We start from the raw sequence: 17,565 nt of genomic DNA on the forward strand, positions 1-17,565 counted from the left end.
GGAAGGAGAACAGGAACAGGAGCCGACTCCAGAGGGCCTCTAAAAGACTCTACACAGCAGTGTAAAAATCACACGCTGAGACTCATAACCAGACTTTGGGCAGAGTGCAGGGAATCTTAGGAAGAAGGGGGAGATAGTGAGACCTGGAGAGGACAGGAGCTCCACAAGGAGAACAACAGAAGGGCACAGGGGTCTTTTCTGAGGCTGATACTCCAACCAAGGACCATTCATGGAGATAACCTAGAACCCCTGCTCAGATGTGGCCCATGGCAGCTCAGTATCCAAGTGAGGGCCCTAGTAAGGAGAACAGGCACTATGTCTGACATGATTTTAGTGGCTGGCTCTCTCACCACCTCTCCCTGACTGGAGAACAGCCTTTGCCAGGCCACAGAGGAGGACAAAGCAGCCAGTCCTGATGAGACCTGATAAGCTAGGGTCAGATAGAAGGGGAGGAGGATCTCCACTACCAGTGGACTTGGAGAGGGGCAGGGGAGAAGGATGAGGAGGGAGGGAATGAGGAAGGGGGCTACAGTTGGCATACAAACTGAATAAACGGTAATTAATATAAAAAATAAAAATTTGATAAAACAAAGAAATTGTGAGATCTCCCTGTGAATAAACAGTAAAGGCACCCGTTTTTAAAAACACTAGACTTGATACATCTTTCAAGTTTTAACAGAAAACAGGTATGAAATTGGCTTATGTAAGTCACTGGCTGACAGCAACCGTGTTTGCTTAAAAAACAATTTTTTTGTTCCTTGGACACTCCTGTCACAGAGTCCTATGCTAATATACGCTTTTTTTTTTTTTTTTTAATTTACAGGAGAAAAACACTTGCTGACGTACACCTTACACGATCATTTGCCCTTTCTTAAATACATCTTTTTAATTAATCAATTAGATTCTTTTCAAGACAACGTGTAGCCCTGGATGGCCTGGAACACGCTCCAGTCTGCAGGTGGCCTCTAGCTGGTGCTCGGCTGGCCTCAAACCTAGAGATGCACCCTGCCTCTACCTCAACTGCTGGGATTAACGGTGTGCATCACCACTGCCCAGCTCACATGATCATTTCCTAATCCTCGTCTTTTAAACTTTAAACAGCATTTCCTATCGTTCCTATCTTCTTCTTTGGTGTGGGAAGAAATTCTGAAGTAAATTCTCCAACCCAACTGATTCTGCTTTTGGCACCTCCAGAAAAGTAAATAAGACTGACTCTATGACTCTATGTGGGCTTGACAAGCACTGGTAGTGCTCACCTTTAAGCCAAACACTCAGCAAGCAGAGGCAGGCAGATCTCTGTGAGTTCAAGGCCACCCTGGTCTACAGAAGGAGTCCAGCACAGCCAGGACTACATAGAAAAAAAAATCCTGTCTAAAAAAGCCAAAGAATGACACAAAGATAGAAAGAAAGAAAGAAAGAAAGAAAGAAAGGAAGAAAGAAAGAAAGACTACAATTAGAAAGAAATACAGAGAGAAGGAAAGAAGAGAGGAAGGATGGAGGAAAAATAGAATTCAGGGCCTGTGAAATGGCTCAGTAGGTAAAGGTGATCCCAGGGACCCATATGGTAGAAGGAAAGAACAGAATTCCTCAAGTTACCCTGTGATCCCCATATGCAAGCCTTTGCATGCACATGAAACACACACAAACACACACACACACACACACACACACACACAACAAATGAATAAATGTGGTTTAACAAAGCCATCTATACTAGTGTCAACTATAGATAAAAGAGCTCTCTTTATCCATCAAAGGGAAGAATCAACTAAAAACAAGCAAATGGTGCCAATCAATTTTATGAGATCCAAATAACACTAAATATTGAAAGATGAAACTTGACCCTGAAATCTGTGTGTCTAATTTTAATTTTGAGCAAACTCATAACTGCTGAGAACTTAACATGTTAGGTCTTAGTTTTCTACCTTAGAAAATAAAGCTATCAGGCTGGTAAGACTACTCACTAATACAGGCTACATGTTGCCAAGTGTGAAAACCTCAGCTTAAGAAAGAACCAAATGCTCCAAGTTGTCCTCTGAACTCTGAAAGCATGCTCTCGCTTGCACAGGCCCATACGCTCGTGCATGCACACATGCACACACACGCGCACACATGCACACACACGCGCACTCACACAAACACACACACACACGGGACGTGTGCATGCATTTTAACGAAAAAGAAAAAAATATTGTAGACAGGGGAAACAGCTCAGTTTGTATGGACTTGCCCTTCAAGCGTGGGACCCCAGTCTGATTGCCAGAACCCATATAATAATACTGGCAATAAAAGCATACACTTGTGACTGCAGAGCTGAGGAAGCAGAGCCAGGAGGGTCCTTAGGGCTTGTGGCCAACCTGTCTGTCATCTAGTTGGTGACTACCAGGCCCATCAGGAAACCCTGTCTCAAAGAGCTGCATGGACTTCCTGAGGATGACACCTGAGATTGTCCTGTGCAATCCATATCCTCACAGTCACAAGTGCACCTGCACACACAAGCACACAACGCACAATAAAAACTAAAAAGAAAATTTGGGGAGGTGGAGGGATGAGTCAGTGGTTAAGAGGACTCACTGTCTGCAGAGATCATACCAAACTCTTTTGTGAATATTTAGCACAAATCTTTTATTAATAACAGAACTGTTTAAAAATGAAGCTGGTGTTACATTAAAAAAAAAAAAAAAAAGACAGAAAGCAGGGTGTTGCGATCCACACCTATAAACCAAACACTCGGTGAGGCAGAGGCAGACAGATCTCTGTGAGTTTGAGGCCAGCCTGGTCTACAGAGTGAGATCCAAGACAGCTAAGGCTACACATAGAAACCTTGAGTGGAAAAACAAAACATCATCAACAACCAAAAATCCTTAAAAACTTTTAGGTGAACCTCCTTGCTTATCTTTCTGTAGCATTTTGAGACTCCCATAAAAATGAGGCATTATTTAATGAACCGAACCTTAGGTGAATGTCAGAAGGCATTGGGTGAAAAACTGGTTCTAAGGGGACAGGCATGATGGATGGCTCTTTTCTGTTATTCCTGTGTTCAGAAGCTGAGCCAGTACGATCAGGAGTTCATTGATAGCCTCAGTTTTATATATCATATTCAAGGCCAGCCTGGACTATAAGAGACCCTTCCCTCTCCACCACCAACCTTGAAAAAAAGAGAAAAAGAAAAAGAAAAGAAAACCAAAACCAAACCGTTCTACTGAAACCAAACAAAAGACCAGTGAGACATATGTGAGACTAGCTCCGAAGGAAATGGGGCTGCTCCCAAAACTGATGACCAGAGATCCACTCTCAGAACCTGCAGAGAGAACTTACCAAGTTGTCATCTGACCTTCAAACTGTGACATACACACAACTACACACACACACATACGCAATCTTTTAAAAAGGGAAGAAAAATCACAACTGGTTCTCTTTACTGACTACATAACCTCTTGAAGCTATTTCTTCACCTTTTAAACAGTTCTCTAATACTTTACAACCCTTAAAGTTTTGACATCACAAAACATTCAAATGTTTGCACAGCCACAAATATCCAAATGACTTTCATAACCAAATTAGTGCCTTGACAGACTCAGTGTGTGTGTGTGTGTGTGTGTGTGTGTGTATATATATATATATACATACTCGGATATATATATATATATATATGCTCATGTGTGTGAGTGTTTTACTTAAGATGGCTTGAATTTACGCTCTAACTCCCAAAGCAAGAAAGACACCTCACAAATTTACATAGGAGACTTTTCTGGTTTAAAACTAGTTTTAAATATCAAATATAGATTTAGCAATGCTAAAAGACACTAAAGGTCATAATCCAGCCCCCAAACAACAGAACCAAAAAGGTAAAATCACAGAATTAAAAACAAAACCATAACAACAAAACAAGACAGATAATAAAAAACAAAAAACAGAAACAAAAAAAAATCCCCAAACAAACAAACAAAAACAATCAGCGAATCCTCCCCAAGAAGACAGGTCCTTGGATAAAGATCTCCCACATTTGGAAGAAATTGGTTCAGTTCACACTGAGACTCCTTCCTGAAAAGACTTCAGACCTGAGGCGCACTGAGAGGGACTCCCATGCCTGCTGCAGGTTTTCCTCCGAATGAGATGTTTTCCACATCGCTTAAACAAAAAGAAAAAAAAAAAAAAAAAAACAACAAAAAAGAGAGAGAGCAAGCGAGCAAGAGAGAGAGCTGCGCACAGCTCCGTGAAGGAAACTGGTGCTTCTCAGTCCACCTCTCTTTCCCTCAGGGCTTTTATCCTCTAGAGTCTAGACAATAGTGGAAGAGGGCAAGGTTTCTGTGACAGAGGTGGAAGTCCTTTTGGGAAGATTGAGGGTAGAAGCAGGGAAAAACTGCTGGCAGGCCTAGAAAAGGGGTTGGGCCAGAACCAAAGGGCCGCAGGAGCCTGAGGCTGGAGGTCAGCTAGCCCCATCAGCCTTCCCCAAGCCTGAAAGACACCTGGCTCTCCAATGCAGGAAAGAGCTGAGGGAGCTGTTTTCCCCACAGCAAAGCCAGAGCTACGGTAGGGAGGGCGCTCCTCTTGAGCCCAGGTTACACCCAGCGGCCCACGTGGCTGGGCCCACGAGGCTGGGCCCACGAGGCTTCCACCCACGCACGGCCCAGGCACCGGAGGCCACCGCCTCTAGCCCACGGAGGTGTCCCCGAGGCGACCTTTCCGAAAACGCTCCCCTCCCCCTGGCCCGAGACAAGATGGTGGGCCGCGCGCCACCGCGCCGCCAGGTCCCTAACTCTCAGCGGGCGCGCGGGAGGCCCCTGAGGCCTCAGGCGAGAGTCTGGCCTCTGCCCTCGCCTCGCGGCGGGGAGCTGCGGGGAGGCTTACCCACAACGCTGCAGGACGTCTCGAGCTCGCAGGAGCAGGAGGAGGTGCTGGAGGAGGAAGAGAAGGAGCAGGTGGAGGCAGAGGCGGAGGAGGAGCAGAAAGGGAGGAGCACGGGAACCCCGGGGTAGCGTCACTCAGGGGGCGGAGGCTGGAACCAATGGGCACAGCCCCCGAGGCTCCCAGGGCCAAATGAGCTCCTCTGAGAGCATCCAGAAGAGAATGCGGTTTACCCCGGGGGGTAAACCGCGCCTACAAACGTGCACACCCAGAGCCTTTCCTACTGGCCACCAAGCCACTGATGGGTGCTAGCTAGCCTGCGCACCACCGCAAGCAGCCTGGCTGGAAGGGATGGAAGGCCCTGGCCCTGGACTGGAAGAGGGCCCTTGGGAAAGAGGAAAGGTGCAGCGGGAACACTCACATGACACCATCAGCCACCCTGCTCTCCAACTCTGCTTGGCAATCCGGTCTGAGCACAAGCAGATGGAAATTCTGTTTAGCTCCGTACCCCAATTTTTAAATGGATTGCTCGATTTGTTGCTCTTTAGCTTCTTGAGTTCTTTATATATTCTGGGTATTAGCCCTCTCTCGGATGTAGGGTTGGTGAAGATGCTTTCCCAGTCTGTAGGCTGTCCTTCTGTTCTGACCACAGTGTCCTTCGCTTTACAGAAGCTTGTCGGTTTCATGAGGTCCCACTTATTGATTGTTGAGCTTAGTAAGCCTGTGCTGTTGCTGGGCTGTTCAGGAAGTTGTCTCCTGTGCCAGCGAGTTCTAGGCTCTCCCCCACTTTTTCTTCTAAACGATTTAGTGTGTCTGGTTTTATGTTGGGCTCTTTGATGCATCTGGGCTTTAGTTCTGTGCAGGGTGATAAATGTGGATCTATGTGCATTTTTCTACAGGTAGACATTCAGGTAGACCAGCACCATTCGTTTAAGGCGCTGTCTTCCCTCCCCCCCCACCCCCATAGTGTGCTTTTTGGCTTCTTTGCCAAAAGTCAATTTTGGGGAGGTCCGTGGGTTTATCTCTGCGTCTTCTATTGGATCCCAAAAGTGGGGTACAGAGCTAAACAGACAATTCTCTTCTCTGTAGAGGAAGACAGAATGGCAGAGGGACACTTCAAGAAATGCTCAATGTCCTTAGTCATCAGGGAAATGCAAATCAAAACGACCCTGAGATTACACCTTACACCCATCAGAATGGTTAAGATCAAAAACGCAAGGCACAATACATGCTGGAGAGCATGTGGAGAAAGGGGAACCCTCCTCCACTGCTGGTGGGAATGTAAACTTGTACAACCACTTTGGAAATCACTGGGGCGCTTTCTCAGAAAATCAGGAAAGGCGCTTCCTCAAGATCCAGCTAGACCACTCCTAGGCATATACCCAAAATATGCTCAAGTACACAACAGGGACATTTGCTCAGCCATGGTCCCAGCAGCCTCATTCATAAGAGCCAGAACCTGGAATCAACCCAGAGGTCCCTGGACGGAGTGATGGATGCAGAAATTGTGGTATATTTACACAGTGCAATGCTATTCAGCAGTTAAAAACGAGGAAAACGTGACATTTGCAGGCAAAGGGTGGGATCTAGAAAGGATCATCATCCTCAGTGAGGTGTCCCAGAAGCCGAAAGACACACACGGTATATTCTCACTTATAAGTCCCATAATATAGGATAAACATACTAACATCTGTACACCTCAAGAAGCTAAGCAAGACGCAGGGCCCTGGGTAAGATGATCAATCCTCACTCAGAAAGGCAAGCGGGATGAACACGGGAAGGAGAACAGGAACAGGAGCCGACTCCAGAGGGCCTCTAAAAGACTCTACACAGCAGTGTAAAAATCACACGCTGAGACTCATAACCAGACTTTGGGCAGAGTGCAGGGAATCTTAGGAAGAAGGGGGAGATAGTGAGACCTGGAGAGGACAGGAGCTCCACAAGGAGAACAACAGAAGGGCACAGGGGTCTTTTCTGAGGCTGATACTCCAACCAAGGACCATTCATGGAGATAACCTAGAACCCCTGCTCAGATGTGGCCCATGGCAGCTCAGTATCCAAGTGAGGGCCCTAGTAAGGAGAACAGGCACTATGTCTGACATGATTTTAGTGGCTGGCTCTCTCACCACCTCTCCCTGACTGGAGAACAGCCTTTGCCAGGCCACAGAGGAGGACAAAGCAGCCAGTCCTGATGAGACCTGATAAGCTAGGGTCAGATAGAAGGGGAGGAGGATCTCCACTACCAGTGGACTTGGAGAGGGGCAGGGGAGAAGGATGAGGAGGGAGGGAATGAGGAAGGGGGCTACAGTTGGCATACAAACTGAATAAACGGTAATTAATATAAAAAATAAAAATTTGATAAAACAAAGAAATTGTGAGATCTCCCTGTGAATAAACAGTAAAGGCACCCGTTTTTAAAAACACTCGACTTGATACATCTTTCAAGTTTTAACAGAAAACAGGTATGAAATTGGCTTATGTAAGTCACTGGCTGACAGCAACCGTGTTTGCTTAAAAAACAATTTTTTTGTTCCTTGGACACTCCTGTCACAGAGTCCTATGCTAATATACGCTTTTTTTTTTTTTTTTTAATTTACAGGAGAAAAACACTTGCTGACGTACACCTTACACGATCATTTGCCCTTTCTTAAATACATCTTTTTAATTAATCAATTAGATTCTTTTCAAGACAACGTGTAGCCCTGGATGGCCTGGAACACGCTCCAGTCTGCAGGTGGCCTCTAGCTGGTGCTCGGCTGGCCTCAAACCTAGAGATGCACCCTGCCTCTACCTCAACTGCTGGGATTAACGGTGTGCATCACCACTGCCCAGCTCACATGATCATTTCCTAATCCTCGTCTTTTAAACTTTAAACAGCATTTCCTATCGTTCCTATCTTCTTCTTTGGTGTGGGAAGAAATTCTGAAGTAAATTCTCCAACCCAACTGATTCTGCTTTTGGCACCTCCAGAAAAGTAAATAAGACTGACTCTATGACTCTATGTGGGCTTGACAAGCACTGGTAGTGCTCACCTTTAAGCCAAACACTCAGCAAGCAGAGGCAGGCAGATCTCTGTGAGTTCAAGGCCACCCTGGTCTACAGAAGGAGTCCAGCACAGCCAGGACTACATAGAAAAAAAAATCCTGTCTAAAAAAGCCAAAGAATGACACAAAGATAGAAAGAAAGAAAGAAAGAAAGAAAGAAAGAAAGAAAGAAAGAAAGAAAGGAAGAAAGAAAGAAAGACTACAATTAGAAAGAAATACAGAGAGAAGGAAAGAAGAGAGGAAGGATGGAGGAAAAATAGAATTCAGGGCCTGTGAAATGGCTCAGTAGGTAAAGGTGATCCCAGGGACCCATATGGTAGAAGGAAAGAACAGAATTCCTCAAGTTACCCTGTGATCCCCATATGCAAGCCTTTGCATGCACATGAAACACACACAAACACACACACACACACACACACACACACAACAAATGAATAAATGTGGTTTAACAAAGCCATCTATACTAGTGTCAACTATAGATAAAAGAGCTCTCTTTATCCATCAAAGGGAAGAATCAACTAAAAACAAGCAAATGGTGCCAATCAATTTTATGAGATCCAAATAACACTAAATATTGAAAGATGAAACTTGACCCTGAAATCTGTGTGTCTAATTTTAATTTTGAGCAAACTCATAACTGCTGAGAACTTAACATGTTAGGTCTTAGTTTTCTACCTTAGAAAATAAAGCTATCAGGCTGGTAAGACTACTCACTAATACAGGCTACATGTTGCCAAGTGTGAAAACCTCAGCTTAAGAAAGAACCAAATGCTCCAAGTTGTCCTCTGAACTCTGAAAGCATGCTCTCGCTTGCACAGGCCCATACGCTCGTGCATGCACACATGCACACACACGCGCACACATGCACACACACGCGCACTCACACAAACACACACACACACGGGACGTGTGCATGCATTTTAACGAAAAAGAAAAAAATATTGTAGACAGGGGAAACAGCTCAGTTTGTATGGACTTGCCCTTCAAGCGTGGGACCCCAGTCTGATTGCCAGAACCCATATAATAATACTGGGAATATAAGCATACACTTGTGACTGCAGAGCTGAGGAAGCAGAGCCAGGAGGGTCCTTAGGGCTTGTGGCCAACCTGTCTGTCATCTAGTTGGTGACTACCAGGCCCATCAGGAAACCCTGTCTCAAAGAGCTGCATGGACTTCCTGAGGATGACACCTGAGATTGTCCTGTGCAATCCATATCCTCACAGTCACAAGTGCACCTGCACACACAAGCACACAACGCACAATAAAAACTAAAAAGAAAATTTGGGGAGGTGGAGGGATGAGTCAGTGGTTAAGAGGACTCACTGTCTGCAGAGATCATACCAAACTCTTTTGTGAATATTTAGCACAAATCTTTTATTAATAACAGAACTGTTTAAAAATGAAGCTGGTGTTACATTAAAAAAAAAAAAAAAGACAGAAAGCAGGGTGTTGCGATCCACACCTATAAACCAAACACTCGGTGAGGCAGAGGCAGACAGATCTCTGTGAGTTTGAGGCCAGCCTGGTCTACAGAGTGAGATCCAAGACAGCTAAGGCTACACATAGAAACCTTGAGTGGAAAAACAAAACATCATCAACAACCAAAAATCCTTAAAAACTTTTAGGTGAACCTCCTTGCTTATCTTTCTGTAGCATTTTGAGACTCCCATAAAAATGAGGCATTATTTAATGAACCGAACCTTAGGTGAATGTCAGAAGGCATTGGGTGAAAAACTGGTTCTAAGGGGACAGGCATGATGGATGGCTCTTTTCTGTTATTCCTGTGTTCAGAAGCTAAGCCAGTACGATCAGGAGTTCATTGATAGCCTCAGTTTTATATATCATATTCAAGGCCAGCCTGGACTATAAGAGACCCTTCCCTCTCCACCACCAACCTTGAAAAAAAGAGAAAAAGAAAAAGAAAAGAAAACCAAAACCAAACCGTTCTACTGAAACCAAACAAAAGACCAGTGAGACATATGTGAGACTAGCTCCGAAGGAAATGGGGCTGCTCCCAAAACTGATGACCAGAGATCCACTCTCAGAACCTGCAGAGAGAACTTACCAAGTTGTCATCTGACCTTCAAACTGTGACATACACACAACTACACACACACACATACGCAATCTTTTAAAAAGGGAAGAAAAATCACAACTGGTTCTCTTTACTGACTACATAACCTCTTGAAGCTATTTCTTCACCTTTTAAACAGTTCTCTAATACTTTACAACCCTTAAAGTTTTGACATCACAAAACATTCAAATGTTTGCACAGCCACAAATATCCAAATGACTTTCATAACCAAATTAGTGCCTTGACAGACTCAGTGTGTGTGTGTGTGTGTGTGTGTGTGTGTGTGTATATATATATATACATACTCGGATATATATATATATATATATATATATATATGCTCATGTGTGTGAGTGTTTTACTTAAGATGGCTTGAATTTACGCTCTAACTCCCAAAGCAAGAAAGACACCTCACAAATTTACATAGGAGACTTTTCTGGTTTAAAACTAGTTTTAAATATCAAATATAGATTTAGCAATGCTAAAAGACACTAAAGGTCATAATCCAGCCCCCAAACAACAGAACCAAAAAGGTAAAATCACAGAATTAAAAACAAAACCATAACAACAAAACAAGACAGATAATAAAAAACAAAAAACAGAAACAAAAAAAAATCCCCAAACAAACAAACAAAAACAATCAGCGAATCCTCCCCAAGAAGACAGGTCCTTGGATAAAGATCTCCCACATTTGGAAGAAATTGGTTCAGTTCACACTGAGACTCCTTCCTGAAAAGACTTCAGACCTGAGGCGCACTGAGAGGGACTCCCATGCCTGCTGCAGGTTTTCCTCCGAATGAGATGTTTTCCACATCGCTTAAACAAAAAGAAAAAAAAAAAAAAAAAACAAAAAAGAGAGAGAGCAAGCGAACAAGAGAGAGAGCTGCGCACAGCTCCGTGAAGGAAACTGGTGCATCTCAGTCCACCTCTCTTTCCCTCAGGGCTTTTATCCTCTAGAGTCTAGACAATAGTGGAAGAGGGCAAGGTTTCTGTGACAGAGGTGGAAGTCCTTTTGGGAAGATTGAGGGTAGAAGCAGGGAAAAACTGCTGGCAGGCCTAGAAAAGGGGTTGGGCCAGAACCAAAGGGCCGCAGGAGCCTGAGGCTGGAGGTCAGCTAGCCCCATCAGCCTTCCCCAAGCCTGAAAGACACCTGGCTCTCCAATGCAGGAAAGAGCTGAGGGAGCTGTTTTCCCCACAGCAAAGCCAGAGCTACGGTAGGGAGGGCGCTCCTCTTGAGCCCAGGTTACACCCAGCGGCCCACGTGGCTGGGCCCACGAGGCTGGGCCCACGAGGCTTCCACCCACGCACGGCCCAGGCACCGGAGGCCACCGCCTCTAGCCCACGGAGGTGTCCCCGAGGCGACCTTTCCGAAAACGCTCCCCTCCCCCTGGCCCGAGACAAGATGGTGGGCCGCGCGCCACCGCGCCGCCAGGTCCCTAACTCTCAGCGGGCGCGCGGGAGGCCCCTGAGGCCTCAGGCGAGAGTCTGGCCTCTGCCCTCGTCTCGCGGCGGGGAGCTGCGGGGAGGCTTACCCACAACGCTGCAGGACGTCTCGAGCTCGCAGGAGCAGGAGGAGGTGCTGGAGGAGGAAGAGAAGGAGCAGGTGGAGGCAGAGGCGGAGGAGGAGCAGAAAGGGAGGAGCACGGGAACCCCGGGGTAGCGTCACTCAGGGGGCGGAGGCTGGAACCAATGGGCACAGCCCCCGAGGCTCCCAGGGCCAAATGAGCTCCTCTGAGAGCATCCAGAAGAGAATGCGGTTTACCCCGGGGGGTAAACCGCGCCTACAAACGTGCACACCCAGAGCCTTTCCTACTGGCCACCAAGCCACTGATGGGTGCTAGCTAGCCTGCGCACCACCGCAAGCAGCCTGGCTGGAAGGGATGGAAGGCCCTGGCCCTGGACTGGAAGAGGGCCCTTGGGAAAGAGGAAAGGTGCAGCGGGAACACTCACATGACACCATCAGCCACCCTGCTCTCCAACTCTGCTTGGCAATCCGGTCTGAGCACAAGCAGATGGAAATTCTGTTTAGCTCCGTACCCCAATTTTTAAATGGATTGCTCGATTTGTTGCTCTTTAGCTTCTTGAGTTCTTTATATATTCTGGGTATTAGCCCTCTCTCGGATGTAGGGTTGGTGAAGATGCTTTCCCAGTCTGTAGGCTGTCCTTCTGTTCTGACCACAGTGTCCTTCGCTTTACAGAAGCTTGTCGGTTTCATGAGGTCCCACTTATTGATTGTTGAGCTTAGTAAGCCTGTGCTGTTGCTGGGCTGTTCAGGAAGTTGTCTCCTGTGCCAGCGAGTTCTAGGCTCTCCCCCACTTTTTCTTCTAAACGATTTAGTGTGTCTGGTTTTATGTTGGGCTCTTTGATGCATCTGGGCTTTAGTTCTGTGCAGGGTGATAAATGTGGATCTATGTGCATTTTTCTACAGGTAGACATTCAGGTAGACCAGCACCATTCGTTTAAGGCGCTGTCTTCCCTCCCCCCCACCCCCATAGTGTGCTTTTTGGCTTCTTTGCCAAAAGTCAATTTTGGGGAGGTCCGTGGGTTTATCTCTGCGTCTTCTATTGGATCCCAAAAGTGGGGTACAGAGCTAAACAGACAATTCTCTTCTCTGTAGAGGAAGACAGAATGGCAGAGGGACACTTCAAGAAATGCTCAATGTCCTTAGTCATCAGGGAAATGCAAATCAAAACGACCCTGAGATTACACCTTACACCCATCAGAATGGTTAAGATCAAAAACGCAAGGCACAATACATGCTGGAGAGCATGTGGAGAAAGGGGAACCCTCCTCCACTGCTGGTGGGAATGTAAACTTGTACAACCACTTTGGAAATCACTGGGGCGCTTTCTCAGAAAATCAGGAAAGGCGCTTCCTCAAGATCCAGCTAGACCACTCCTAGGCATATACCCAAAATATGCTCAAGTACACAACAGGGACATTTGCTCAGCCATGGTCCCAGCAGCCTCATTCATAAGAGCCAGAACCTGGAATCAACCCAGAGGTCCCTGGACGGAGTGATGGATGCAGAAATTGTGGTATATTTACACAGTGCAATGCTATTCAGCAGTTAAAAACGAGGAAAACGTGACATTTGCAGGCAAAGGGTGGGATCTAGAAAGGATCATCATCCTCAGTGAGGTGTCCCAGAAGCCGAAAGACACACACGGTATATTCTCACTTATAAGTCCCATAATATAGGATAAACATACTAACATCTGTACACCTCAAGAAGCTAAGCAAGACGCAGGGCCCTGGGTAAGATGATCAATCCTCACTCAGAAAGGCAAGCGGGATGAACACGGGAAGGAGAACAGGAACAGGAGCCGACTCCAGAGGGCCTCTAAAAGACTCTACACAGCAGTGTAAAAATCACACGCTGAGACTCATAACCAGACTTTGGGCAGAGTGCAGGGAATCTTAGGAAGAAGGGGGAGATAGTGAGACCTGGAGAGGACAGGAGCTCCACAAGGAGAACAACAGAAGGGCACAGGGGTCTTTTCTGAGGCTGATACTCCAACCAAGGACCATTCATGGAGATAACCTAGAACCCCTGCTCAGATGTGGCCCATGGCAGCTCAGTATCCAAGTGAGGGCCCTAGTAAGGAGAACAGGCACTATGTCTGACATGATTTTAGTGGCTGGCTCTCTCACCACCTCTCCCTGACTGGAGAACAGCCTTTGCCAGGCCACAGAGGAGGACAAAGCAGCCAGTCCTGATGAGACCTGATAAGCTAGGGTCAGATAGAAGGGGAGGAGGATCTCCACTACCAGTGGACTTGGAGAGGGGCAGGGGAGAAGGATGAGGAGGGAGGGAATGAGGAAGGGGGCTACAGTTGGCATACAAACTGAATAAACGGTAATTAATATAAAAAATAAAAATTTGATAAAACAAAGAAATTGTGAGATCTCCCTGTGAATAAACAGTAAAGGCACCCGTTTTTAAAAACACTAGACTTGATACATCTTTCAAGTTTTAACAGAAAACAGGTATGAAATTGGCTTATGTAAGTCACTGGCTGACAGCAACCGTGTTTGCTTAAAAAACAATTTTTTTGTTCCTTGGACACTCCTGTCACAGAGTCCTATGCTAATATACGCTTTTTTTTTTTTTTTTAATTTACAGGAGAAAAACACTTGCTGACGTACACCTTACACGATCATTTGCCCTTTCTTAAATACATCTTTTTAATTAATCAATTAGATTCTTTTCAAGACAACGTGTAGCCCTGGATGGCCTGGAACACGCTCCAGTCTGCAGGTGGCCTCTAGCTGGTGCTCGGCTGGCCTCAAACCTAGAGATGCACCCTGCCTCTACCTCAACTGCTGGGATTAACGGTGTGCATCACCACTGCCCAGCTCACATGATCATTTCCTAATCCTCGTCTTTTAAACTTTAAACAGCATTTCCTATCGTTCCTATCTTCTTCTTTGGTGTGGGAAGAAATTCTGAAGTAAATTCTCCAACCCAACTGATTCTGCTTTTGGCACCTCCAGAAAAGTAAATAAGACTGACTCTATGACTCTATGTGGGCTTGACAAGCACTGGTAGTGCTCACCTTTAAGCCAAACACTCAGCAAGCAGAGGCAGGCAGATCTCTGTGAGTTCAAGGCCACCCTGGTCTACAGAAGGAGTCCAGCACAGCCAGGACTACATAGAAAAAAAAATCCTGTCTAAAAAAGCCAAAGAATGACACAAAGATAGAAAGAAAGAAAGAAAGAAAGAAAGGAAGGAAGAAAGAAAGAAAGACTACAATTAGAAAGAAATACAGAGAGAAGGAAAGAAGAGAGGAAGGATGGAGGAAAAATAGAATTCAGGGCCTGTGAAATGGCTCAGTAGGTAAAGGTGATCCCAGGGACCCATATGGTAGAAGGAAAGAACAGAATTCCTCAAGTTACCCTGTGATCCCCATATGCAAGCCTTTGCATGCACATGAAACACACACAAACACACACACACACACACACACACACAACAAATGAATAAATGTGGTTTAACAAAGCCATCTATACTAGTGTCAACTATAGATAAAAGAGCTCTCTTTATCCATCAAAGGGAAGAATCAACTAAAAACAAGCAAATGGTGCCAATCAATTTTATGAGATCCAAATAACACTAAATATTGAAAGATGAAACTTGACCCTGAAATCTGTGTGTCTAATTTTAATTTTGAGCAAACTCATAACTGCTGAGAACTTAACATGTTAGGTCTTAGTTTTCTACCTTAGAAAATAAAGCTATCAGGCTGGTAAGACTACTCACTAATACAGGCTACATGTTGCCAAGTGTGAAAACCTCAGCTTAAGAAAGAACCAAATGCTCCAAGTTGTCCTCTGAACTCTGAAAGCATGCTCTCGCTTGCACAGGCCCATACGCTCGTGCATGCACACATGCACACACACGCGCACACATGCACACACACGCGCACTCACACAAACACACACACACACGGGACGTGTGCATGCATTTTAACGAAAAAGAAAAAAATATTGTAGACAGGGGAAACAGCTCAGTTTGTATGGACTTGCCCTTCAAGCGTGGGACCCCAGTCTGATTGCCAGAACCCATATAATAATACTGGCAATAAAAGCATACACTTGTGACTGCAGAGCTGAGGAAGCAGAGCCAGGAGGGTCCTTAGGGCTTGTGGCCAACCTGTCTGTCATCTAGTTGGTGACTACCAGGCCCATCAGGAAACCCTGTCTCAAAGAGCTGCATGGACTTCCTGAGGATGACACCTGAGATTGTCCTGTGCCATCCATATCCTCACAGTCACAAGTGCACCTGCACACACAAGCACACAACGCACAATAAAAACTAAAAAGAAAATTTGGGGAGGTGGAGGGATGAGTCAGTGGTTAAGAGGACTCACTGTCTGCAGAGATCATACCAAACTCTTTTGTGAATATTTAGCACAAATCTTTTATTAATAACAGAACTGTTTAAAAATGAAGCTGGTGTTACATTAAAAAAAAAAAAAAGACAGAAAGCAGGGTGTTGCGATCCACACCTATAAACCAAACACTCGGTGAGGCAGAGGCAGACAGATCTCTGTGAGTTTGAGGCCAGCCTGGTCTACAGAGTGAGATCCAAGACAGCTAAGGCTACACATAGAAACCTTGAGTGGAAAAACAAAACATCATCAACAACCAAAAATCCTTAAAAACTTTTAGGTGAACCTCCTTGCTTATCTTTCTGTAGCATTTTGAGACTCCCATAAAAATGAGGCATTATTTAATGAACCGAACCTTAGGTGAATGTCAGAAGGCATTGGGTGAAAAACTGGTTCTAAGGGGACAGGCATGATGGATGGCTCTTTTCTGTTATTCCTGTGTTCAGAAGCTGAGCCAGTACGATCAGGAGTTCATTGATAGCCTCAGTTTTATATATCATATTCAAGGCCAGCCTGGACTATAAGAGACCCTTCCCTCTCCACCACCAACCTTGAAAAAAAGAGAAAAAGAAAAAGAAAAGAAAACCAAAACCAAACCGTTCTACTGAAACCAAACAAAAGACCAGTGAGACATATGTGAGACTAGCTCCGAAGGAAATGGGGCTGCTCCCAAAACTGATGACCAGAGATCCACTCTCAGAACCTGCAGAGAGAACTTACCAAGTTGTCATCTGACCTTCAAACTGTGACATACACACAACTACACACACACACATACGCAATCTTTTAAAAAGGGAAGAAAAATCACAACTGGTTCTCTTTACTGACTACATAACCTCTTGAAGCTATTTCTTCACCTTTTAAACAGTTCTCTAATACTTTACAACCCTTAAAGTTTTGACATCACAAAACATTCAAATGTTTGCACAGCCACAAATATCCAAATGACTTTCATAACCAAATTAGTGCCTTGACAGACTCAGTGTGTGTGTGTGTGTGTGTGTGTGTGTGTGTGTGTATATATATATACATACTCGGATATATATATATATATATATATATATATGCTCATGTGTGTGAGTGTTTTACTTAAGATGGCTTGAATTTACGCTCTAACTCCCAAAGCAAGAAAGACACCTCACAAATTTACATAGGAGACTTTTCTGGTTTAAAACTAGTTTTAAATATCAAATATAGATTTAGCAATGCTAAAAGACACTAAAGGTCATAATCCAGCCCCCAAACAACAGAACCAAAAAGGTAAAATCACAGAATTAAAAACAAAACCATAACAACAAAACAAGACAGATAATAAAAAACAAAAAACAGAAACAAAAAAAAATCCCCAAACAAACAAACAAAAACAATCAGCGAATCCTCCCCAAGAAGACAGGTCCTTGGATAAAGATCTCCCACATTTGGAAGAAATTGGTTCAGTTCACACTGAGACTCCTTCCTGAAAAGACTTCAGACCTGAGGCGCACTGAGAGGGACTCCCATGCCTGCTGCAGGTTTTCCTCCGAATGAGATGTTTTCCACATCGCTTAAACAAAAAGAAAAAAAAAAAAAAAAAACAAAAAAGAGAGAGAGCAAGCGAGCAAGAGAGAGAGCTGCGCACAGCTCCGTGAAGGAAACTGGTGCATCTCAGTCCACCTCTCTTTCCCTCAGGGCTTTTATCCTCTAGAGTCTAGACAATAGTGGAAG

The 17,565-nt window shown here is 45.0% G+C and overlaps 1 protein-coding gene across 1 annotated transcript in view; it reads right to left on the reverse strand.

Moving 5' to 3' along the window:
• Positions 1–17,565, reverse strand: part of LOC110539688 (zinc finger protein 280C-like) — a 151,256-nt gene that overhangs the window by 103,483 nt on the left and 30,208 nt on the right. The window lies entirely within an intron of this gene.

Source organism: Meriones unguiculatus, chromosome X (genome assembly GCF_030254825.1).
Source record: "Meriones unguiculatus strain TT.TT164.6M chromosome X, Bangor_MerUng_6.1, whole genome shotgun sequence".
In the NCBI taxonomy this organism is placed as follows: domain Eukaryota; kingdom Metazoa; phylum Chordata; class Mammalia; order Rodentia; family Muridae; genus Meriones; species Meriones unguiculatus.